This window comes from Melospiza melodia, chromosome 1 (genome assembly GCF_035770615.1).
Source record: "Melospiza melodia melodia isolate bMelMel2 chromosome 1, bMelMel2.pri, whole genome shotgun sequence".
Lineage (NCBI taxonomy): Eukaryota > Metazoa > Chordata > Aves > Passeriformes > Passerellidae > Melospiza > Melospiza melodia.
The window spans coordinates 103541326-103568285 of NC_086194.1; the positions used below are offsets into that span (position 1 = coordinate 103541326).

A 26960-nucleotide genomic window follows, 5' to 3' on the forward strand; every position below is an offset into this window, starting at 1 on the left:
GGTCATAGATTCAAAGTAGGGTGTGGGTTTGAAGGGACATCCTAAAGTCTGAAGGGACATCCCAAAGTCACCTAGTTTAGTGCCTCAATTGAAATCAGGACTAACTCCTAAATTAATTATCTGTTCCTAGCGGTGTACAGAAAACTTAGGAATAAATGACAACCAGAAAATAGGGTAGAGATGAGTAATCCTGGAGCCTAAGCTGTAAACAGGCTGCTCACTACTCAGATGTAACTTCAATAACATGGGTTTGTTTGGGATGTAGTAAGCAGTGAACTGTGAAAGCTCCAGGGCCCAGAATCAGAGGGACATGAGATGTGCACCACACCACAGGGGAGTAGTGGGAGCCCTTTTCCCAGCTGAAGTGTTTCAGCTTTGCAAAACTGTGAGTGGAGAATACTTAGGCCTGAGAACCGAGTTGCATTTATTAACAGGTAGGTTAATAAATAGAGCACTCTCTTAAATGGAAAGGTCACAGTGACCTTGTTTATTGGAGAAAAAGAAGAGATTTTATATTTTTGTTACAGTGAAGCTGTTCTTTGGCTGGCAATGACATGCTGGCTAAATTATAATAATAATGTAACCATGGTAATGCGGGCTTAGCGAAGGTGATTTGGTTAACTAATTTCATTGAATGTATTAACTAAGGGCTCATGGAAACTTTGAGTGCAAGTCTTTCTGTCTTTTCCTAATACAGTGATTCCAGAGGGCACACTCCTCTGCTTCCACTGGTGTAGGACACGATGAAGGAGGCTGGCTGCTGCTCTGGCACTCTGCCATGAAACTAAACGGGAAGGTGTGTGTCAACAGCCCACCTAATCTGCTCCAGCTCCACATGACCCCTCAATACATGAGATCAGGCCAAGGCTTGATAAAAATAAAGCTCCCAGAAGCATATCTATGTGCAGCATATCTGGACATTGCTTCCTCAGCAGTAGGTGTTTCATTCTGCCTGTGTGTATTATTATTATTTAAAGCAGATACACTCAAAAGATGTTAACTCTGTTTCTTGATACCTATTTAAGTGAGCCTTTGACTTCCTGCAAGAATTTGAATCTTTGAAAGGATCAGCAGCTGAACCCAGAGTCATGTTAGTTAGTGCCACCCCTTTACAACAAACTCTGATGGTTGGCAGCCACAGGGGTCTTTAATATAATCTTGATTGTTTTTCATTCTCTACTCCCTGAGATTTCTTTCCTGTATATCTTTGAAGTCTGTTGTTGGTATTTTACACCTCTCAGTCTTGCACAGCTTTTCCTGTATGGATTGTATGGTAGAAAAGTTGTCCATGGCCTGTGGAAAAGAGTACAAAGCAGGACTACAGACTAAAATACCATGGTGAACCTCTTTGACATTGCTTATACAGAAGGTAAGGAAGTGAAAAGAGGCCTTGTAGAGAGAAGAGAATGTGTTTAGTGCAGAAAACAGAAGCAAACATAATTCAGGAAGTGCTTGCTCCAGTGTAGTTTGAGCACAGACACCTCATACTGATGAGCTAAAATGATTCCATGGTTTGCAGGAATGGGAACACAGGGTATCCACAATCTTATTGTATCAATATTTCACCAAATTTAAACAGGCTTATCTGAGTTATACCTCCTGCAGAAGCTCAAACCCAGGAAAAAAGTGCCAAAACACCAAAGGCAAAGAAAACAGCAGAAATAATGCATTCATTAGTGGCATGTCTGAGTTTGTAAAGCATTGGGCTGGGTGTTCACCGTTTGATCTGAAATGACAGAATTTGGACAGTACCTACAGCTGCTGTAATGCTGTGTAATCTGATGAATCATTTCTACATTTAAGCATTGAGTACTTGCTGACTAAGACTGATTGCAGAATTATAAGTTAAAATCGTTTTATCAGATAATGTAAATGAAAGGTTTTGCTCTTTTTAATCTTCAGCTATTAAATACTATGTGACCATTCACATGGAATATAGTGATATGACTGAAGGACTGGTACAAGCCTATAATTTTTTCCTGATCTTAGAAGTCATTAAGCCATAGCATTTCCTCCCTTATGAATGCAAATGGTCTTTATTGATCCTATTATCATAAAACATTTACCTCTTTATGCTGTGGTGTGAGATTTTTCTGAGATGAAGAGCTCAAATCATTAAGTAATTCATTGTATCATCTTCCTCACGTTCTCAGGAGAAACACAGACAAAGAGGTATGACAAAACTATTGATAAATATTAAAGCTAATAATGTATTTTTTTACATCTGTGTTTTATGCCCATCTATCATCTTCTTTTATACCATTGCCTCATTTTAAATGTACCAATTTCTCTATCCACACTCCGTTTTTCATGTCTGTTTTCCCTTACTCTTTTGCTCCAGAGTTCTGAACACATTACTCACGTGGAGCAGTCGGGTAGGACAGGGGCTCTCACTGGCTTGTTGTGTCATGCTTTGCCCTTCCAGGTCACTTCCTAATGCTTACACCTGCTGTGAACCAGTGTGGGAACAAGGATTGTACTCAGATCCTTAAAGAAGCATGTGTCACTAACTGTAGCCCACTCTGCAGACACACAAACGTCAGAGGTGTCCTCTTTCCATTGTATGTCAAAAGCCAAATACCACAGGGGAGAAGAAGAAAAAAAGAAAAAGTCTCATGAGGAGCTGAAGAAATCACTGATATTTCGGGATCTGGAAACAAAAGAATTTAGTAAAGGGGAGAATGGATAGTAACTAGTTGGGTACTGCACTGATAAAGGTGGGTAGCACATATCAGTAAAGCATTTTAAAAAGCACATATTTAAAATGAAAGGACATAAACACAGGGCTGAAAGGAGAACAAAATCTATTTTCAAACGTTAAAACCATTTTCTATCTCCTTTCATTTGGAGAGAAATTCAGTAATAGCAGAGTGAAGTAGATTCAGGCTTCCAATAGGCATTTTAATAATTAAGATAAAAGGAAAAAGTTAGATATAACTGAAGAGATGAGGAAGAGAAAACTTTAAAAATCTAAAGGGGTTTTAAGAAAATTTGAAGTTAAATATAGCTTAAACAATAGCTCTTTACAAACTTACTAGCTGATGGACTGGGGAACTAAAATGAGACTCCCTGGAGAATATTGAAAAATAATTCCCCACAACATCTTTTGTGTGAGAAAGAAAGTTCACAGAAAAAAGAAAGAGCAAAAATGTGATACAGCATTGCTTTAAGGTCTTATGGGGCCACAAGACAGAAACTTGAGACAAACAGAGCCAAAACCGTATTAGTCTGGACAATGAGTCATGATCCAGAGTCATGCTCCTTGAGTCATGATCCAAGATTGGCAGGAGAAGAAAGAAGAAAGGAGAAAAAAGAAAGATGAAAGGAGAAAGAAGAAGAAGAAGAAGAAGAAGAGGAAGAAGAAGAAGAAGAAGAAGAAGAAGAAGAAGAAGAAGAAGAATGACTCTTGACACCCAAAATGAGGAAACAGAAGGAAAAAGGCAACTTAAGCTTTAAAAAGGATGAAGCAGGCTTTCTTAGGAGGTAAAAGATGATGCCTTTTTGAGAAAACTGTAACCAAGAGCTTCTGCATGGTGGGGGTGGAGGGCATGGATTACACACACTTGGTATTCAAACTAGATTTGAATGTTTTTCCTTGGTAGAAGAAAACTTGGGCTGCCTGCATGACATCAAGACTCCTGTAATCCTCAGATTCCATTCCTTCCACGTTTACTCATCGCTTTTCATCTTCTCATTTGCTAGCAGATTGTATCAAATTATCTAAAAATAACCATGCTTTCTGGTATCTGGAAATTAGCCAAAGGATATCCTTCCAACAGAAAAAAAATGAACAAGAGAATCAGCCAAGCAATCCTTTGTACAGAGGCTGCAAGTAACTAGAACACTGTACAGTATTTTTGAGGATGGCAGCACAGCAGACAACATCCACAACATGCTCTTATTTTCTTTTTTTTTTTTTTTCCTGAAGTTCACTTTTTAAGTTTCAAAAGATGTTTCTAATATACATTTGTTTTCTAAAACAGCTGGTGAGAAATCCTTTTCTATGGTAACCAATTTTTCTGGTTAGATATTTAAGGGTTATTTTCATAATTTTCCCCTGTTTTTATTCTGCATTTATACATATATATATATACAAATAGATATTTTATATATATATACATAGTATAATATATATTATATGTATATTCTTATGCATATATATGTGTTGCATCTCTTTTTTAAGATTATTTTTCCCAGTCACAGTACAGCTGGGGACAACCAGCTCTTTTTATACAGTCAAAACAGATTTATTTACCCCACTGGTTTGTAGCATTTCAAATAATCCCTTTGACTGTTATGCAGGCCTCCCACCCCTCCAACATGCTGGAATTTCTTGGGCATGTAAACACAAGCATGATGTGCTGGGGGCACCAGGTGCTACCATAGGGGTGCCCCCTAAAGCACCTTCTGAGGAAGGTTCTGCTGACCCCCTGCATCAGAAATGCCACAGAAGCTGAGCCATGTTTGTATCATCCTAAACAAATAAAAGGACTGGGGAATGGCCTCCTAAAACATGCATGTTTCTGACAGATGTATTATAGTCTTTGGCATACATCCAAAGACTATAATAGCTGCCATTTCACTGCTGATTAAGTCAGAAGATGAAACCAAGGAAAGGTAACAGCAAAAAAAAAAATAAAATTCAGGCTTTCTCAGGGTACTGAAATTTGTTCTTTGAATAAGTTTGCCACACAGATTTATCAACGTTTTTCCTTAGGCAAAGTTATTTCAGTACAATGTGCTACAATGAGGGCTAGCATAGGATTGTTCCTTTTACTATCTGCTACTGTTCTGTGCATATTTTGTGCCATAGAAATGCACACCTCACTTTTGGTGGAGTTTCTCTTGTCCCCTACCATCCCAAGCACTGTACCATACAGGAAATTCCAAACCCTCTTTCTCCTGCCTGAGATGTAATTTCATCCAGTCATAAAAAGGAAGAAGTGCTTTATCTCCCAGCAGTGCTGACCATGCTCACACTCCTCCCCTGTTACACCCATCATGATCTGGGCCCGAAGGCAATGAATGTTTTCAGGCAGTGTGGCTGTGCATTCCCTCCTGACGGATTTTCCCACCTGAGGGGTGCAGAAGGAGAGCTGAAATGCATTCAAGAACAGCTCTCCACCCAGCTCCAGCACAGCTTTTTTCTTGTATTCCCAACAGGTCCTTCAGTGAACTTGCATCTAATTAAGATCTCCAATCTTGTTATATATCTGGTAATAAAGAAAACAGTATGTTTTTCTTATTAGACACTCCCCTGTGTTTTCACAATAGCAAAAATCTTGGAAAAACAGTCTATATTCAAGGTGTTCTGCCAACAACTGTGTAACTTCAAAAAAAGAGCCCTCTTTTAATTCCACTCCCATGATCTATAGCAAATCTTAAGGTTTCTTTTTCAAGATATCTGTCCACCACTGTATCAATAAGTCTGCCTGGAGGTAGAAATCCTGTGCCTTGTGCCTTAATTACACAAACCTCTATACAGCCAAGCAGCTGGCAGTTTACTTGAAAAGATCTGTGCACCCTTTTTCTTTCTCACTTCTATTCCCTTTTCATGAAAGTGGCCTGCTCTGCCTTCTCTTTCTCACAGAGAGTTCAGGTTGACCTCAAAATTTTAGCATCTGACAGCAATAAGTGCAAACATTTCTTCTGAAGGGTAAAAATCTCAGTCCTGTTCTGATGTTTTTTATTTAAAACTCCAGCTTGTTACTGGACTTCATTCTATCATTGTCTTTGGAATTGTTATAAAAATTTATATTTTTAAGCATATTTTAAATAAAAGAAAAAAAGAAACCCCGAACTTTTTAGGGACTTTAAACTCTATAGTGGTGAAATTTGTTAAAGTAAACAAAAATGCGAGGAAGCTTTACTTTTACCCACATCAGATCATGAGTGATCAGATTTTCCCTTTCCTTCAGCAGCTAGATGTTATAAAATGGCCTTTTCAACCTGTAAAAATGTTTCCTGCATCCCCACATTTTGTGCCCCCACATCTCCTAACAGGCTCTTTACTTTTAAATTCTTAAGGCTTCTCCAGCTCCAGGCTCATGCCAGAGCTGCATTTGGTTATAAGCCTTCCTGTCTCAAACATGCACTCAGAATTATTGCAGAAGTTATTTTCTTGAGTCTTCCAGGTCTGTAATTTGGAGACTGACATGCAAAAGACCTTTCATGACAAAAAGCAGAAAATAACACTCATTGCACTGCTTTATTTTACTTCTGTGATTCCTGCCCACGCCAGATTGGCACTAGCACACACACCTCATTTGAAGCTGGCCCTCAGCACAGCTCTCACTGGCACACAGCTGCCTGTGTGTTTAAGTGCTTTTCTGAACAAATATACTGCAATTAGGCCAATTCAAAGACCACTCACCCGAAGTTGTCTGCACATATTGCACTCAAATAAACAACAGTGGGGCCAGCAAGAGAGCTATGACCACCTGATGTCTAGCCAGAAATTTCACTCTCTGGCAACCTATTCACATTTCAAACACCATGGCAACACCAACCTGTAGCATAGCAAAATACATTGGAATACATTGGAGCGTCATTAATTTTGAACACATCCCAGGTTTTGCTCACTGCTTGGAAGCCCCTTAGTAATAATCAGCAAAAGTTTTTTGAAAATCATTTGGTCAGACCATCTCATATCTTGGATTCTGGCCCTGCAAATAGTTTTGTATCTGTGCTGTTCCCAGTGAGTATGAAGGCAACTACAGAACAGGTTGTTGCTTACATCGTATACACCTAAAATTAACTCTGCATGACCACAGCCCATCTACTTCAATTGCATGCCCACTGTATCTGTGTGTTTGCTACAGGAACCAGAGAGAAAAAAAAAATTCTGGAGATAAGAAAGTTGTGGAGGGACTTTTTAAAGGCCATGTATTGACAGGCCAAGGGCAACTGGCTTTAAACTGAAAGATGGTTGGTTTAAATTAGATATTAGGAAGAAATTCTTCACTGTGAACGTAGTGAGACACTGGAACAGGTTGCCCACAGAGGCTGTGGAAGCCCCATCCCTGGAAGTTCAAGGACAAGCTGGATGGGCTTTGAGCAACCTTGTCAAAGAGCAGCCTAGTGGAAGATATCCATGGCAAGGAGGCTGGGACTAGATGATGTTCAAGGTTCTTTCCACAACAAACCATTCCATGATTCTGTGATAGGGGATGCAGAGCAATTCTCCTTCCTGCCTAGTGAGGGCTGGGACCCTGGGTATTTCTCCAGCCCTGAGTGGCAGTGCTCAGTAGGGGTGATTCAATCTTTATGTGGAGCTCACAGCAAGGCTGGGTGCAAGTTCTCATTACAGACAGAGTCTGAGCCCACAGACCCCAAACCTTTCACAGAACTCCCCTCACGTGCCCTGTCCCTCACAGAGATATCGGCAACTTTTGACCACTTCTCACTCAGATACTTGTTAAGTCCATGAATTTTTCATGTCACATTCAGCTGTTTAACATGTTCAGTTCAGCTACTTTGTGCTCAGGCCAGGGCTCTGACACTTGCACGTACATCAGGAGGAATGGTACAGATAACTGAACTGACTGAAAATGTAGTCACAGGCAGTCAGATAATCCCAATTTATTTGTTTGAAAGGCAAAGTATCAACCACATCACAGTCCTGCACACTCTCCCATATATCCTTCCACGCACCACTTTCACCATGCCCACGGTCTAGCAAGGACTCCTGAAAAAGCTGACACATCCTAATGGATATTCTCCCTTCTTAAGGTACAGAACATCTTGAATTCATCACATTCATATCACACATGTACCAGGAAGAGCCTTTTTTAGTCTTAGGTTTACTAATCAAACAGAAACTTCCCCAACCATTATTCTACAGACTCAGCCCAGGGTATAAATACTAATGAGCGGCAATGGAAAGCATAGAACAGATATCAAAATCATGTGAACATAGACTGAAAATCTGAAGTTAATGCCTAGCTGACTCAATTCTGCAAACAAGAAATGGAAATTATGATGGATTAAAAAAAAAAAAAGTTTTGAACCAGAGAAGTTCCAGATAGAGAGAAAATTTCCAGTAAGGATGGCCATTTCTACACCTCCATAGGCAGGCTGATCTTAGACAAAACAAATGAACAAACAAAAAAACCCAACAAAACTCCCCCCCCCAAAAAAGAGAAAAAAGAAAGAAAGTGAAGTAGAGAAAGAATATATCCATAATATTTTAAATATAAGATCCATGATTCCACCATGATTCCACCAGAAGCTAGAGTTTCATCTGAATCTGAGTTCAGTTTTCTGTCTACAAGCTCTATAGACTATTCTTTGGTGAAGGAATGTCCCATTCAAATATTAAAGATTAAGAGGTTCTACCTGTGCCCTGGAGAATACAGATATCAGTTATTTTATGACTAATTCAAAGCATGAAAAAGTCTTCACTGCAGAAGTCAGGATGTTCGAATACATGTGCTATGGTGAACATACTCTATTGAAGTGTTGAACTGAAATATATTGACAGAAACACTGTGGGAAAATTTAGAACCCCAAATGGTCACCCATAAAAACTACTTGTGCTCATTTTCAAGCTATTGGCAATCGTGAAAGTATCTCAGTAAACAAGCATTTTGTGGCGCTCTGAAAGTAATTAAGATATAGAATGCAAAAGTTTACTAATGACTGAAGACGCAAATTTCAAAAGCTTAAATTTTCTGGAGTGGTATTAAATTAGTGCTGTAGATGAGAAGAAAGAAATGCTAGTTATATGCACAATCACTCCTTTTGGCAAGGATTTTATGAAATCAGAGGAAGCAAAACAATCAATCTTTAGAAACCCTCGAGAAGTGTGATCATGTAAAGCCTCAAAATGTTCTCTGGTACAATTATCATTGAAAGGAAAGGAGACCTATCAAACTGTGAAACACCTTATGTTGGTCTGGCAAAATTGCTCTAATAAATGTTAATCAGAAAACATAATGAAATTCTGCACAGCACTGCCTAATTGTATTGCAAAGCATCGATGTAGGCATCAGTTCAGCTACTGGCCAGTCAAAGACTATGAAGTGATGACAGTCCATGCTAATAATAACACAGAGATCATTAAAAGGCAGCGTGGTTTTAATACAAATGAGAGAAGACTATTATACTTGCCTATAGCATGTTTTCCAATGGATTCTGTCATGATGTGTATGTTCTCCTCTCCTTCAGATGTTTCCCAACACCTGACCATGAATGTACCCAATGAATGTACCCAACAGAGAGTCTCTTTAAGCTACACAAAAAGTAAACTTAGTTGGGGCTTAGGTTGTAGCCTTGGTCCAAAATTACTTGTGACCTGTTCAGATTAATGTATTCTTTTGGCATCATTACACTTTTTCCTTTTTTCCCTTCCCATCTCCTCCTATGTAATAACCAGTTCTTCTGATGTGTTTTGGAAGAGCCTCTGTACCCAGTTACCAATCTAAACAAATGAACCCTGATCAGCTACTATCTGTTCCCTGATTTATGGGACATCATGCGTGGGAATATCACTTTGGTATTTTATCATGAAATTTGGTAGATGAAGTTTTCCCAGTTCCACTGGGAATTCAGAATTTGGAGTGGCTGAATCCAGCGTGTATTCCCAGCAAGACTGTGCACACATACTTACACACAGAGAGTACTTCTGTACCTACATACAAGGGAAACATACTGTTTTCCCCCACCTATTATTATTTAAAAACAAGCCTTTGTGTGCATTCCTGGGCACAAGAAGCAGGACAGACAGGCACACTCAGCACACACACAAACATAAATGGCACCAAGAGCCTCATCCTGCCCCCCTCTCTGGCTGAGCATGAGGAAGGTCTCAGTGGGACAATGACCGTGTGTGATTGAATCCAAACTTCACAATTAGATTTTAACTTTTACTTCTGCTTATTCATAGTTGCATCGTCATAACAAGATGGCTTGACTCTGATATCTGCTTTAGGCAGAGTGAGGAGACAAGAGTTGTTTCTTTATGTACGTGACATTGCAGAGATCAGATAGAGAAGTCAAAGTATTGTGCAGGTTTTGGTTCTCACTAAACAAAGGAGGTGGAAGAACCTCCTTTGTTTAGTGAGCATCTCCATGCTAAGTCTGCATGAACAATGGGAGCTAAGTAATGGCATGGAGTAATGATTGAATAAGCTCTGCAATAAATCTGCAATTTATAAAGCAATTTTTAATATCGTATATTTCCAATTATAAATTGAAACAGAAATGTCAGGTGAGATTTAGAAGGAATCTGCTTAGCACCTGGCTCATAAATCAATTTTTCGATGTAATATTGGTCCGAAGTGACTTTTTGTTAGCTTATTTTATTCTTTAGAACAGGGAGAAAAAATAATCACACAGTGTACTGTACAAAAAGTCTTCATATCAGGTTATCTGACAATATCTCAGACTTTTTCCTTGCAGTATTTTATTTTCTCTGAGCAGCCTTGAATGCTCAGAACACCGGGTAGGAGAGATTTGCTTAGAACTGAGAGGCTACTAAAACCATAGTAGTTAAATTCCTGCTTGCAATCTGAATGAGACAATAGGGACTGTCTTTTGGGAATGACAGGATGCAGTAGGAACTGACAGAGGATAAATAGCCTCACTGCAGTTTCTAAAATGCTGAGGGCAGAATATTCTGTTCGTGGTAGATAGTTGACTTTATTGCAAAAAATATATTGCTTAAAATTTGAATCTATCAGAGAGATTTTTTAAAATGGAATGGGCTTCCAATTTCCCCATATTCATTATAAAACCCTATTGAAGTCTGAAATCTAGACTACTTTCTGACAATAGGTGCAGCATCTATAAGGCATGTGCAGTGCTCAGGCAAAATCCGGCATAAGCTGCTCCTACGTGTAGCTTGTTACAGGAGAGTGAACACTGGGAGAACAGCAACATCAAAGCACTTGGTCAAAGCACACAGGGCAAGAAAAAAGAGCCTGAAGGGAAAATGCAGTTTCCCATCTTGCATATGACCTGAATACTAATTTTTCACAGGAAAAATCAGGTAGGCTATTTACAAACAACAGAATTCCTTTGAAGTGCTTAGCCAGAAAAAATGCTTCCTCTCCTGTGCTTGTCCCACTCGTCCTCCACTGTGAGCCACAGCCACCCCTTCCACCTTCCAGTTTTCAAGAGGCCAGGATGTATTTGGGATCTACCATAATGCCATAAGTCACTGAAGATTCCAGCCTGGAACTTGTTGACTTCTTGGTCTTGCTGTGCTCAGGGATCAGGAAGCATTTAGCACAGTTTACCTCTCACTCATCCAGAATTTTTCAGTACTTCAGGACAAATGAACATTTAATGACATCAAGTAAAAAGGGCAGATGACAGAAGAACACAGCAAACACATTTGTGAAGCCATTTAACTGGTTATGTTTCCAGAATGTAGCCAACTGTACTTTTTAAGCAAGCCAAGGTTAAAGAACAATTTTGCAGCTAGAAAGACAAACTGTGAGCTATTTCTGTAACCTTTCAGAAAATAAAAAGTCTGAGAGCTTGAGCCTTTAAGGAAAGGCAGTCAAAGCATTTGACATCTTGTTTATCCTACTAGATGATCTTTAATATTTTCTGTCTTTACTGCCAAAACCTACCCAATATAAGTGATGTAAAGAATTGACAGAAATACTGTTTCCCCCCACCTATTATTATTTTAAAACAAAGCTCTATGCAGAAGTTTACAGTACCTGGTTGGGGGAAAATTGTCCCTTAAGACGAATGCACTGAAGTTGGCACACATTAATGTAACTTGTACTTTTTCCATATTCTTAACCCAGAGCACAAAATTGTTAACAGCACAAAAATGAACTGAAGAGGGCAGTCCAGTCTCAATCTTCATAGCTTCCAATGTCATCAGTTCAGCTATTCAGAATGTCAATGGAGAAAAGAAGAAGAGGGAATGTTATTCCTCTCTTTGCCTTTCAATTTTTTTTTACAGTTGAAATAAAAATGTAGTGGCTCAGATAATAAAAAAAAGTTTGTATGTGTGACTAGTCCAGTGATCATTTAAGAGCATATATGGGCAACTGGGTTCTAGTCCTTGATCCAGTGGATGACTTCACGTTTCATTACAAAATATCTAGGTGGCTATGATGTGCTGCTGCTGAGGACTTACAGAGCTCTGTCCCAAATTTAAAAAAAGAAAAAACCAAACAAAACCCAAAAAAACCCCCAAACATCTAAAACCATGTCTTCAGTAACCAAGCCAAGTTCTTTCAAGAGCAGAGTATTGCAGACTGACTGCTACCACCCTCAGACTGGTTTTCAGGAAGGTGGGAGGCTTTGGCACTACCTCTGAACCAATTGTCTTGTGTTGAGTCACCTGTATGAATTAACGGGATGGATCCTGAAGGAGAATTGGCATTCCTCCAGTTCCTCACAGCCCACACAGAAGTGATCCTGCACATGCCTGCCAACAAACCTATAGAGACAGTGAGGAAGATTCACTTGTTTTATTTGAATACCTACTAAGGTAGGCAGGAATACAAATCCTCCTAGTGAACCCATACTTCCCTTCACTTCCAGAAACATTCACTTAGAACCTGTCATTTAGTGCTTGTTTCATGAACTTGAGAGAAAGAGATTTCACTGACATGATGTTAAGTATCTCTGATGGATTTGCTCCAAGGTAGCTTTATTTAAGAATAATTCACTGGAATAGGGCACTCACTCATGTCTTATATCTTCCTGAAGTACTTTATTCAAGTAGAGGCTTGGCTGTGTAAGCTATTTTAATTAACACTTAAAGATAAGCCTTCACCATCTGCTCTTCTTTATAATTACCAATGTAAAGGGAATCTCATTCTCAGTAGTATCATTAAAATACAAGATAATAAAGAAAATACATAAATGCATGCCATTTTTTTTCATTCCAAGGGCACTCATTTGCTGTGTTCCTTTTTACTGGTTTTGTCTCATCTAGGACTCAAAGGACAGAGCAGCACTAAATGGTGCCCAAATATTTCCTTGACTGAGCCCTTGGGACTGCCTTTGAAATAATGCATGACTCATATGAGCTTCTGAATCACAGAAGAGAAAATTGTATTGTACCAATATCATTCTGGACCAATGAAACTTTGCATTAAAGAAATTTCATGGAATTTTTCCTTATTAAATTCCCCAACTTTATCTGTTATGAGGGGAAAGGGTATTCATCAATAACATAAAAGTAAAAACAGGAATCATACCAGCAAAAGATGCAAAAAATTAATGAGTGAAGTAAATAAGTTCCTTGAAGTACTGTAGTACTCAAAGCTATAATTTCCATTCTCCAGGTTACTCAAGACCCCTTTTAGTCATGGTTTCATGTGTCCTGCAATGACCTCACAACGTGCAGAGCAATCTAACCATCCTTTCTGTCAGCATGGCCAGCAGGGAGAATGCTCACAAGTGTCCCACTGCCTCCTGCAGCACCAGCCAGCCATAAACACTTGCTATCAGCTGTACACCAAGGACAAAGCTGAGTAAACAGCCATCAAAGCACTCAAACTGAGGGGAATGAGCCCTCGGAGCAGCACTGACCGAGAAGATTTTGTGACATAAACAAGGAAACTCCTAGCAGTTAGTTCCCAGTATACTTGGGAAAAGTTTATCTTTTAACTGCCTTTACTGAAAAAGACAAGTGTGTGAAGGAAGGGATCCTACTATTTTCCTACCAGTTTCTTTTGCTAGTGGAAGGGAGACCAAACACAGGACTCTTTGTACATGTCAAAGGGAGTCTCTTGGATCCCCAAAGGCCCTCTGGAAGACCCTTTTCCTGTCTCCCTACACCCAAAGAAACCATCTATGTAGTTTTTCTATTGTTCAAGTAGAGAGACAGATGAGGTTCCTTTGCAGAAAGGGCATCAGTGATATTTTGAATGAAAATAGTTATACTTGCTATTAGATTACTAGTACTATTTTTAGATGTAAACAAAGAAGATGTCATTCTATAAATTATTCAACAGCTGTCAGATAGAAACACTAGGACTCACAGAGATTTTAACTTGCCCAGAACTGGAGTCTGGTTTGTTCCCAACTGCAGATTTTTCCCAAAGAAAAAACAGTGTTTTTGAAATTAATCCAGATACAAAATTATTCAAGAAATATATTAATCTTAGATTTATAGCTCATAATTCCATTAGTTTCTTCATTACTTCAACATTTCATTTTTAGCTTTACTTTTTTTCTGCAGTTTTTGATAGTTAATACTAAATAGTCTTAATTCATAAATGTTTTTAATACTTGAATTTATGGAAAGATGAATGCCAGCTTCATAAATTTTCAGCTCCTTTCCACATTTCCATCAGAGTTGATCATTACTGATATGAGTGCATTTCATTAATCAAACTAAAAATGAGATCTATCAAATGTCAGTAATAACTTAGATATGATCTGTTATCTCTTTAGTCACAGCAAGTTATTTCTAGTCTGTTATTCAATATTTATTTGTATTTTTTCATTTCAGTGTGCTAAGGTAAATAACAAAATATGTGAAGCCATTCTAAATTTCCTTGCAACACTGAAAGATAAGAGGTGAATACTATTTCTGATTTTCTTTTAACTTGAGGAGCCTTCATATCAGACATGTTGAAGTTACATGAAACTCAACTTTGAATGTCTTTCACTCATTGAAGGGCTTGGGACAAGATGATTTTCAGAGCTGCCCTCCAAATGTCTGGATTCACTGTTTACATGGGTGAAATCATTCCTATGTGAACCTCAAGGCTATGCTGATAAAATGCATCAACACCAGCAGGAGCAGACAGACCTCAGATCTTGCTCCTGCCCACACAGCTGCCTTGAGAGAAACTAGTTCCCATCCAAGAGTGGTATCTTCCTATAGCTTAAAATTATCTAAAAAGAGCTCAGAACCACCACCTTGCTCTCACTGGTGCAAAGTCTCTTTCTCACTGCTCTCCTGTTCTACCAGAGTTTTACACTAATTTGGAAATTCATCAAATAATACATGCTGGAAGGGATGTCTGGAGGTTTCCCCACTACCAGTCTCCCCAAGTTAGGTCAGCTTAGCCCAGGTTGTCCAGGATCTTCTCCAGCTATATTGTGAGGGTTTTTTTTGAAGTGGAAATGTCACAACACCTTTGAGCAACCTGTTCCAATTGTGTATCCGTGTCTGACAGATGCAGCTGAGGTACCCCCAGCAGTACTTTGCACAGAAGGAGGTCGTTTGGTACAACTCTAGTTTGTTGTGAAACACTTGTACAGCGCTAGACGTGAATGCCAGCTTCATAAATTTGAGGCCAAATCTTTCAGACTTTGTCATATATATCATGGTCATTCCTTCAAGCCAAGGCAGGAACAGCACTATCTAGATAAGAGCAAAAGAAAGTACATGTTTACTCAACATCTCCCTCCACACAGCCATTGCTTTAGCTCCTGTCCATGAATCTAAACCATGCAGATATATCAGAGACTATTCTTAATCACAGCTCCAGGACTGCATGGAGGAGGTAAAGTAGAGATTTTTGTTTTTTGGAGTCAGTGAAACTGTGTTATTGAAAAGATTGTACTTGAACATGATGAAAGTAAAACAGGATCTGAAGAATTTCTAAAAGCCTTCCTTATTGTGAGTCAGCACAGAGAATTTGCTGGCATCTTTTAATTTTCAGTTTTTATACCAGCTCTTACAGGATGCCATTTTAGAAGCAGTTGTATGTTTTTGCAGTGTGGGTTTTTTCCCTAGAGTTTTTTTTTGGTAAAACTTCCTGTTTGCCTGAGAGTACACAGACATTTTGAAGATAATACAGGGATGATGTATACTCAGATCTTTAATGCTACTAAATGATGCATTCCATACTTTGAAGTTTACAAAAGGGCTCTAGAGGCTAGGATTTAAATGCCCACCCCAGAAATATAAGGCATCATAGCTACATACTTGTGATTCCTGTGCATTGCATGAGGATGATCAGACACTTCACATAACAGCCTCAAATCCAGCATGTTTACCAAGAAACTAACATCAGTAACAACAGAATGAGCAGCCTGTCTTTCTCCTTGAATTGCATAGGGCACCTGAGGGGTTGCAGAAGAGCAGCGCATTTTTTCTTTCTATTCCAGAGGGTTTGCTGAAAGTTTGCTGCAGACAGAGAATTGATTCAGTGGCTCTGAAATAAGCAAGGCTGAAGGCCTGAAACTTCCTGCCCTAAGTTGTTTGCCCAGTAATGGGACTTCTGGATTCAGATCTCTGCTGGAGCAGAAATACAATTATCTTAGAGATACACAGAGTCCAGGCTGTTCTTACTTCTTGTCCTCTTGGCTCCACAAGTTTGGCATTATCATCTGGTAATACAAAGGCACCTATGGAATTCACCTTCTCCCTGCAGCTCTAGGATTGGGTGAAGCACAGGCTCATGACAGAAGGATGGCCACCGACACCACTGTCCAAGGAAAAACTGGGCATAGCTTGGGATTTCACTGCTGCTCTTTCCAGTTTCAGCCAAGAGATATTTTAGCAGATGCAGAACTTCAGTTGTAGGATATATAGAACCTTGAAACTTCTCTGGGACATGACTAGTGAATTTCAAGTGTTTTCAAGTTTAGCTAGCAACTGAACAGATGTTTTCTCATCTGTAATTTTGAACCATGACACCCTGATATTTATCCATATATTGTAGCTGGCACTGAGAGCCTCTCCTGTTCTCCTTATTACAATTACCACTGAAGCTGATGATGTTTGCCCTTTTTATATCACCAAATTCAATTCCTGCTAGCAGCCTTTTAATTAACTCTGATGTTCAGTAGACCAGTCGTCAGAGAAAGGCAAAAGGGGATAATAAAATTTCATTTTGCCCATGCTTACTCCTACTGAAAATTATGACTCAGTGGGAGAAGAGGAGGCCGATATGTAGCAATGAATGATTCATTACAAATTTTCAGAACTCTGACAGCACTTACCGTTACATTTTTTTATAAATGTGTTTCCTGGAGAGAATCCCATGTCCAGATCACTCCTTCAGTATAGGCAGGCTCAGTTTCACTCAAAACAAAGGTGGCCAGCAGCAGCTTCAAGCAAGCTTTATAAGTCTTTCAAATTTCTAGTTTCCTTTGAGATAATCTTGAGAAATTTTGGATTTATGTCCATTTTCCCCAGGCCTTTAGGAGTGGTAAGTAAAGGCTGTATGTGTTTTGTAGATGCAACCCAAAACCAACTTCTGGGGAACTTAGTAGTTGGGTACTAGTAAAAAAAATGAAAACTTCTTGACAACTAGGAGAAGGTAGTTTATTTTTTATTGGACTAACTTGCATAGACAGAAGAAATAGGAAAATGTTAATGTACAGAAACTTTGTGTATTGAGCAGAAGGCACAGATTTTAAAGCTGCACAGAAAGTTTAGTTCTTGCTCTTGTGCAAACCAAAAATAAACATATCCTTGTACCTGATAATTTTTCTATGACTTAAATTTTTCTGCCTGAATCTTTTAACCAAAAGAACAGTAGACCTCACCCAGATGATTTCCTGTTGTTCAGTTAAAATCTGCAGCAGCTGAAACAAAGGAGGGGTTTAAAATCTTCATTTAGAAGGAAAAAAATTAAGCAGAAAATGACTAATCTTGCATCACAAAAAGTGTAGTTGAGGTACAATCTGAATACTGACAAGCATCATCTTGTTCCAGGTGCCATCTGCAATTTCTTTACAAATAAAAAGCTGTGGGTGAAAGCCTTCTTACAAGCACCTGCTGCCTGGGAGCTCACCCAGCAAAAGCTGCCCCTGCTCTGAGTCAGCTTTACTTCAACATCCACACTATTGAACAAAGTTGTGAAAAAAGGGGTCACTTCAGGGGGCTCCCAGGTGTTCAATCCTCCCACTCTGGTCCCTCACAGCTGAGTGTTACCTAATCCCTGATCACCAACACTGTTCAACACGAGCTTCCTGCTGCCCAGGTGTGTCTTTGGAGAAAACAAACATGTGGCTAGCGTGACATAGTTGTAGATGAGAAACAGGTAGGAGAAAGAGCTGCATCTCTGGCATTTTAAATCAGATTTGGGGTTACAAATCAGCCCAGCTCTCCAAAAGAGCATGAGGCTGCTCCACCATGGGCCAGCAGTGCCTGAGTGAGTGATATTGCTGTGGCTCCTGTCTGCAGGTCTGTGGCCCTTTCCCAGAGCTGGGCAAGCCTTCACCCAGCTGCCCAGGCAGCAGCTCCCCTTGCCTTCCCCAGGCTCCTGTGGCCACGGCCTTGTCTCTGCAAACACCAACATCCACCACATCCACCTGGTTATGGTGGGCTCCCATGGACAAGGGTTTCCACCAGTGCAGGAATCACCCCTTCTTTCCCACTTTTCCTACTCCTTGACTGCAGTTTCAGTTTGCAATATAGGAAAAATACTACCTGGGGTGATGAATGGAACAGATCACCTTTTGTCCTGTGTTTTCCATTTCTTGGCATAGCTTGTTCTTCTTGCCCTCACCAGGCTGCTGCCCTGTCCTGCCTTGTCCCACCCTTAATCTCTATTTCAAGGAACTGGGGTGGCCCTTGACTCTATTAAGGCAATGTACTTATAATATTTTAATTTTTTTTCTTTATTTATAATCTTTATTTTATATATATTTATATTTATATATATATATATATATATATTATAAAGACCAGCATCAGCCCTCCTGTCCTGTCAGCATTTCCGACTTGTCCAGGATGATCTGAAAAAAGTGTCTGAGCACAATTTTTGCAATGTAAATTTTTTTGCAAATTGCGATTGCTCCTGGCTCAGGGGCAATCACTTCCTGGCATAAACCCCAATGATACTGTAGAATTAATTCTAGGGGTGAAAAAAAAAGCTTGTTGCAAATAATTTGATAAAATACATAATTTCTCTTGGGAAAACTAAGCTGTACAGAAATCTGGCATGCTTTCATTCACCTAACTGTAAAAAAGTTACATTTTAAAAAAATGAGAAACATTAATTATGAATGGCTCAGGCTGTTGCAGGAAAAGAAGAGATACATGTATGGAAAATGAAGTTTAACTATGCTTTTCTGTAGTGTTTCTATTGAAATAAAGTATGTTGTTTAGCACATGACTAACTCTAATTCTTTTGATGGGAAAAAAACATGTAAAAATTATATACCTTATTACCCTACAATGTGTCTGTGATCGTGACTTCTAAAGTTGGAATCAAAAAGAAAAGAGACCTTTCTTACTCATCACTTGGTGTTAATACAAAAGCACCATAAGGAGCAGATGAAACAAACCATTTAAGTTAATATACACTTGTCAAGCAAGAGGCAGCATGATGGCATGACTCCAGTCTCTCAGAGGAAGGAATTTTTTTGTTCAGTGAAAGCTGATATCTCAGTGAGCCGCCCAGCACAAAAATAGGAAATGAAGCTAAGAAATGCAAAGCTCTTCCATTCCTCTCATCTTTTCTCTTTTCTCCCTGCACCAATAAATTGCTATCTTTAATTTTATGGGAGTATAGAAAGAAGAAAACAAACCATAGCTTGTCATCAGAGCTTGACAAAACTAGAAAGAAGTTTTCTTTTGTTGTCAACATACAATGACAATTTTCACAGTACTGTTACAGGTATCAGCTCCCTGCAAATTTTTCTGTCCCAATATAGCTAAGCAATACTTGGGGGACAGAAAGCACTCGAATGCTTTCAACTGAATGTAAACCTATCCCTTGCTAAAGGAACAAACAGCCAGTGGACTGCCAGCAAAGTCACGTAGCAGATTCTGAATTACATGCATGCCAGAGTTCACTTGGATCTCTCAAATTTAAAGGACAATGCTCTCTTGTGTGCCAATCTGTACTTCATTACCTCATTAGGTAAAAATCAAACAAGGGCCCAATCCTCTTTCAGCAGACTCATCTAGTTGAAAACTCTCTAATTTATATTTTCACTAATTCACAAATTCATTAGCTGACAAAGGCAATAGCTCACAAACTCAGTCTCTCAGCCAGTGACAGTGCTGCTCTCACTTTAGCTTAGTAGTGCTGCTCCTGTTGGGCCAAAACCTGGGCAGGAGTCAAGTAATCAGCCACACTCCCCCACTTAAGTATAGGCAAAAATTCTGGTAAGTCCCACGCTGCAGTGGGTGGGGTACTGCTACTCTTCCTGCCCCACTGTGAGTGAGGGTAGGGCAAAGCTTTGAGCCTTGGAAAGTCCATTCCCATTGGAAAGTCTAGCATCACAGTTTATTATTAGATAACATGCTTTCAGCATGATGTTAGCACTAACTCTGGACGCATAAAAAACCAAAATACAGAAAAAAATGCAAGATCCTGAGTTTCAACCTAAGATGCAATATGCCAGTTGAAGATGGTGCACAATCCATAAAAATCTCATACCAATGATATTTAGCAGCTTTTTTCAATTCCTGGTACAGTCTTGACAGTCTGGTCAGTATAGAAGCAGTCATTTGCTTTTGATAAGCAATTGTTTTCTTACACTTGTTGATTAAAATTTTTAGTTCTTTGGTTTGAGAATGTACCATGTCCCACATTATTCCTAAGAGCCATGTCCAAGTTGCAAGATAGTATTCCAGCAGCAAAAACACGAATTAGGTTTTTAGTTTCTATAAAGTCATCCTGCCATTACAGAAAACACCACAAAGCAAACCAAATGCATATACAACCCAATTTTGACTTGAGTACAACCATGCAGTAATCACACACCTAGCCTCAACAGCAGTTACTTGAGGCCATATTATTTGTACAAGGGCCTTGTAGCTCTAAGTGTTCAGGGCAGTACCATTAGTGCCTTCCCCATTTTTCATCCATGGGTATTGACTGGGTTACCTTTGCTATCCATGCATTTGGCCCCTTGAACTTACAGGCACATTCTCTCTAATAATAGGGAATAGGGTGTGTAAATGGGTTCATTTTCACCCTCCCTACTTGTGGTGTGGTGCTACACAGATCTACCTAACAGACTGCTTTTGCTTGCTACTCCTAAGCTTTGATAAGTGGAAGTTATGATACTGGCATCAATCCAAATAACTGAGTCCTTAACATCACAAGATTCCCATTATGGATCCAATGGGCTTACAGTCCAAATTCATTTATTATAAAGGTTTGCATCACAACACAAGCAATGGCACTGCTGAAATTTGAAACAGATTTGGGAACATCAGCATACATTTCCTTGAAAATCTTCTGGAGTTTTCTCCAAGGGTTTAGGCTAATTATCAAGATGTTGGTAGTTGCATCCTTGCCATTTTTATATCCAGGGTCTGTTCAATTATAGCTTGTCTGCTTAATAGTCCTAGACTGGATACTTCATTATTAAGGATTTCTGAACTGATAGAGTTCAATGCTCCTGTGCCCAATCTGACTGTTCCTAATCCTCCAGAAAGATTCCTAACTTTGCAGATGTTCTGGTGGGACAGCAGCATTGTTCACATGTAAGTGCTATCCACTATGAGCAATGGAATTATACTTGAGCTAATGTTGTCCCATCAAACCCGGATAGAACATCCAAAAACTTCAGAGGTAAAAATTGCAAATCTTTTCGGAAATCCTTGACTAACTACTAGTGCTGTACTAGTGGGAATGGAAACCAGGGAAATTTCAAATTTTTTACTGCCCCCTGTGGGATGCAATCTTGATGGCTAGTTGGCTCACAGACTTAAAATGAATTCTAATGGTTCTGTCTCCCAGCAGGCATCACCATCCTTTGTGGCTTTATCTGTTATTTCACACATGTACAACTGCACAAGAGGAAAAACTTACACAGAAGAGCAGGAGCTTCAATAGTGTTGTGATTGTTTTGGGGGGGGTCCTTCATAATGTATTAATTTCTCCACCCAAGCCCAGGTTGCCAGATTCTGGGAGAGATCTTTCAACAAATGTAAGGCATAGGCAGTCAGACAGATATCTGATTCTTACTACCTCACTAGTGGGTTTTGAATATACTGGGCCTCAGCTGATATCATGGAAAAGGTGTGCTTGATTATACCACATCCATAGGTCTGCTTGATTGTTGCACTGCGCATCAACATTTCTCTAACAGTATGTGTGAATTCCCAATGGAAGGGTCAAGCTTGTTTGATATATGAAGGATAATGACTTTCTAGATGTTGTCAACATTCTCTCTGCTGATAACATCCCACTACAGGGAGTGTTAATGCAGTTCCAAGGAATAGGTACTGTACTTGCTGGATGGACACTTTCCACAGCAAACAAACACATTTCACTCATGTCCAGGATATCGCTGGCTCTTTGGGACTTATGACTTGGACTGTATTTACTCTGTAATGGTAAATTTCACTTCCATTTCCCATGTTCCTTTCCCTCAAACACACTGCAAAGTAACCCAGCATTTTCAGAGCAACAGTGGTGAATTCTTGCCTGATGTCCTGGATGCCACACTGAGGTGTTCAAAGCATCCTGCTCCCGTTGGTTCAGAGCAGGAAATTGTTCAAAACTTTTATACAGTGACTGCCAGTTGCTGTCTGTCAGGATTTTAAAACTTGCATGGCCTCTGATAAATTTATTTCCTGATTAGTGACACCATTTTTTTAAACAACTGGCTTAATCTTCCTCCTACATCCCTACTCTGAGGTCAACATAGTTACTGCAAAGTCCACTAAACTCCATGCCCAAGACAACATTTCTGTATTCATTTATTTTAAAAGCTACCTGACTGGACCTGTTGTGTCATTGGCAGTGTAGCAAAACTTGATGGCAAAACCCTGTACAGGGGGCCTACATGCTGCACCTAAAGGTAGTGTTTTAACAGCTAGCACAGGTGTAAGAATAGGTGTTGGCAATGCAATTTTATGTTCCTTCCCTGGGTCAAGGGTTCAGTCCCTGCCAGTCCTTTGTAAGCTGGTAACAGCTTCTTTCAGAAGTGGAATGACAGTGCTTATCAGTGCCACACGCACACATACACTGCCCAACAGTGACCTCCTGTGGCAATGGGAATGTCTCCAGGCCTTCCGACAAAACAGCAGTGGTCAGACTGATTAAAATGTGAACAAAAGGAGTAAATGTTTATAGTGGAATCTGTGCCAGGTGGAAGCCAATTGCTCCCTATCCGCTTCTGGTACATGTCATAGAATCATAGAACCAGAGAATGGCTGGACGATCCAACCTTTCTTGTCAAAGCATTGTCTAGACAAGATGGCCCAAGCACCTCACCCAGCTGGATCTTAAATGCATCCATTTAAGATGTTGGGGAATCTACTGCTTCCTGGGGGAGATCATTCCAATGACTGATTGTTTTCACTGGGAAAAATGTTCTTCTTGTGGTGAAACAGAATTCCCCCAGGAACAGTTTTACCCATTACCCCTCATCCTTTCCATGGGATTCTTGTAAATATGGAATCTCCGTCTTCTTTGTGGCCACCCTTCAAATACTAGAACATGGTAATAAAGTCTCCCATAAGCCTCTTTTTCTCAGAAAATGAACAAACTGAACAAACCTAACCTCTCTTCATGTGTCAGGCTTTTCAGTCATTGGGTCATCTTCTCTGGACCCACTCCAGCCTATACACATACGGTTTGCATACCAGGGACCAAAACTGAACAGTATTCCAGATGTGGCCTGATGAGCGCTGTACTGAATGGGATAATGACTCCTCTGCCTCTGCTGGTGACATGATTTTTGATGTAGCTCAGCATCCTGTTAACTTTCTCTGCACTGTTCACCCACGTTGAGCTGCTTGTCTACCAGGCCCCCCAGGTTCCTTCCCATGTAGCTGCTCTCCACCCAGGTAGATCCCAGCCTGTGCTGCCCTCCTGGATCATGTTTGCCCAGGTGCAAGACCTTACATTTGTCCCTGCTGAACTTCATAAAGTTCTTGCTAGCCCATTCTTCAAGCCTATCCACGTCTTCCTGCACGGCATCTCTCCTTTCCAAAGAGTCCACTTCCCCACTCAGTTTGGGGTCATTGACAAACTTCAACTGAGTAAAGAAATGCTGCTGGAGAGGAGAAACACAAGCCCTGCTGGCTGTTGAACAGTAAGGGCACTGCCCTGACCCTTCTCTTGAGATGGAGAGAACAGCAACAGCACAGGTACCATTAGTGACAGGAGCAATGGGTGTTCATTATCTCCTTTCCACTTCCAAAGAGCTCCTCTCCACCCCCACAGATGAGAGGTCTGGCCACAGCTTTTGTAGCAGCTCCTTATTCTCCTCTGGAGCCAGAGCCCTTCATCCCTAACAAAATGGTGCCAAACACTGCCTTTCCAGGTGACCTTTGGTGCACTTGGAGACAACTCTACAACTGACTCAGGCTTATGCAGGACCAAGCCGGTCCAAGCCAGGGATGCCAGGTTCAAGACCTGCAGTCCCTACTGCTGCTCTTGAGTCTGCTGCTGAACTGCATGGGTACTGAAGGCTTCAAGGTGCTTTTCCTCCTTGCTGCCCTGCAAGAAAACAACGGCTCTGAAGATGTGACCCTGGTGTTGTGTGTCTGCCTGTCCTTTCTCAACAAGTGTCTCTGCAGCTCACACCTGAGGGTGGTGCTTTAGAATATCTCTAGGGCTCTGTTCTGCCTTGGTGCACTTCCCCTGCTGTGACCAGAGCAGGGGAAGAGCAAAAATCTGCCAACAGGGATGTGCCAATGTCCCCAGCCTCAGAGGAAGTGGGGGCTTAACTTCTGCAGGAGGGCTAAGCCAGTTCTCTGAAGCTGAGGGAGAGGCAGTAGCCAACATCACCCGACCCAGGAGGCTGAGAAGCTTCTGGAGGACCAGGAGCATGTTCTAGGGGAGGGGATGTCCATCTGTTGCAGCCCCTGTAGTGCCATTGTGACCACAGAAAGAGGAGCAGGCACCCTGAGGCATGATCCCATCTTGGACTGAGCTCCAAGTGTAAGGAGAGCTTTGGCATGTGTCTGACAGTGTTTACCACGTGGGACAGCTTGATGGAGAATACCTCTAGAGGAGACAGCACTGTACCAGGCCTGCATCTCCTTCTGTGTTTGTCCCCTTCAACAGTGGGGGATGTTGGGGTTTCTTTGGGCCAAGGCTGGCTCTGCTGGTGCAATGCCAGAGCACACAGTGCATCTCTCTCATGGCCTGTGGTCAGGGCTCTGAGTGGCCACCCTCTGGTCACCCACCATGGCCATTCAGGCAAAGGTCAGCTGGACCCAAGAGCAGGGTCCCCACAGTCTGTGGCATCACACACAGCTGATAGAGAGTAGTGCTGAGGCAGAGCTGGGCCCATGAAGGTTTCAGCAAAGCATTGTACTGGCATGAACACTTGAGTCTTTTGGTTCTGATCAGCATTAGAGCCTTGCTGCCCCAACTTTCTGCATGGGACCATTTCAGAAATTTGGCTGTGGGCAGAACTGCTTTGAGCCCCGATGGACAGAGAGGATATTTTGGAGAGTGCCCCAAAGGACTGAGCAGTTCAGGGTTGGTGCAAGGAGAGAGAGTGGGGTAGAGCATTCGGTAGGACCAGAGTTCAGGGAGAGAAACAAGCAAGAAAGCAGAGGAGACCACTGTCAGTGATAGGAAACACTTGGCAACAGCAGCAGCTTTCCCTTGCTCTTTGTGCCTTGCAGCATTCCCTGTGTCTGCCCGAGCTCCAGGCGCAGCAGGAACTGTGAGTTCAGACTGGGCAGACGTGCACTGGATCAGAATGCTGTGCACCTGTCGGCTGCCTCTGAACTCACAGCAGCCCGACTGCAGACTGCTTTTAAAAGAAAAAAGCTAATCACCTGTGGTTTCCATGGTTGTTTTCTATAGGAACTGCCTTCCCATGCCTCTATTCCTCCCTTTTTCTTGCCCTGCAAGAAAAACATTTAAGAGAGGTGCTGAGTGAAGCTCTGACCTTGAGAGTTGTGCAGTCACTGTCATGCTTGCTACTGAACTTTGTTAACTGGCTTGTGTATCAATAAAATCCATTGTCTCTTCTTTTGAGAGTGAAGTGCAGGACTCCATCTATGATGGCAACAGGAAGGCTGTTGCCAAGCTTGGACCAGGCTGGGGTCCCAGGCTTTACTGGAGTTGTGAGGAAGGGCACACTGCAGAAGTTTTTTTCCTCCCTCCAGCATGTATTCTCCTCCAGTTACCTGTCAAAGCCAGCCAAAAGTTTGGTGCTGACTAAATAGGCCCTGTTATGGCCACACTTCCTTTTCCTGTTGTCTCAGACTTCCTGATAGAGGAAGAGAGTTCCATGGTGGGAATTAGAATTGCCTTAGTCGTACCTTCCTCTCCATCCATGTCTTGAGTCCTCCTCAAGGGAGTACTGTAAAGAAAGGCCAGTCTCAGCAGTCTGTGTTTACATGTGCTGCTGCAGTCTGATCTCTGTGGCACTGCTCTGTCACACACCAGAGGAAAAGGCCACTCATTTCCCTTTCTCATTTCAGAAGGAGCGCTCTGGGGTTTCTCTTACCTCAGGCTGCAGATGCTGGGCCACTGTGGAACCTGAGCCACAGCTCCTGACTGTCTTGAGTCAGGTCCCACAGGGATCCTGGCGAAGAAGAGGGGCAGGTATTGGGTCAATTTTATCTGGCAATAGATCCCATTTATTTTCCCCAGACTGAGTGCATGGCCATTGTGCTGGGGATACAAACGGGCAGTGGAGCACGGCTGGGGCGGGTGGGAGGTGGCTCTGCTGGCAGCTGGCAGCCCTTGGCACACATGGAAGGCAGGATGGCAGATGGGGCAGCACAGAAACAGCTCTGTGTGATGGTCAGGGAACACAAATAGTCGAATGGAATAGATGAGACCACTCTTGGCACTGAGGAAGCACCAGGAAAGGAAGCCCTGTCATTAGAGAGTGGATGGGGGCGGGAGGGGGTTGGAAGCCCAGAGAGGTTTTGTCTTGACGGACACAAAAGGCCAAATTGCCAAAAGAAAAGTCAAGGAAAGCTCTGGCTCTGTCAGTCAGAACCAAGTTCAAGTCAAATCTTGTTCAGCCAAAGGAGAGGCTGTAGCCAACCTCACCTGTACTAGGAAGATGAGGAGCTTCTGCAAGACCAGGAGCGCATTTCAGGGAGGGAATGTCTGAGAGGGAAATGCCTGAGTGGTACAGTCCCTGGGTTTTGGGGGCCTTGTTCTTGTTCCCAGTCTTCCAGTCTTCCA

At 41.2% G+C, this 26960-nt stretch overlaps 1 long non-coding RNA gene across 2 annotated transcripts in view; it reads right to left on the reverse strand.

The window, feature by feature from the left end:
* The window catches only part of LOC134430029 (uncharacterized), a 52179-nt gene extending 25692 nt beyond the window's left edge, over window positions 1-26487 (reverse strand). For both annotated transcript variants that reach the window (XR_010030708.1, XR_010030707.1), the window contains exons 1-2: window positions 26269-26487; window positions 25592-25660 (exon numbers count right to left, since the gene is read on the reverse strand). This is a non-coding gene — a long non-coding RNA (uncharacterized LOC134430029). The remainder of the gene's footprint in view (window positions 1-25591; window positions 25661-26268) is intronic.
* Between the last annotated feature and the right edge of the window lie 473 nt (window positions 26488-26960).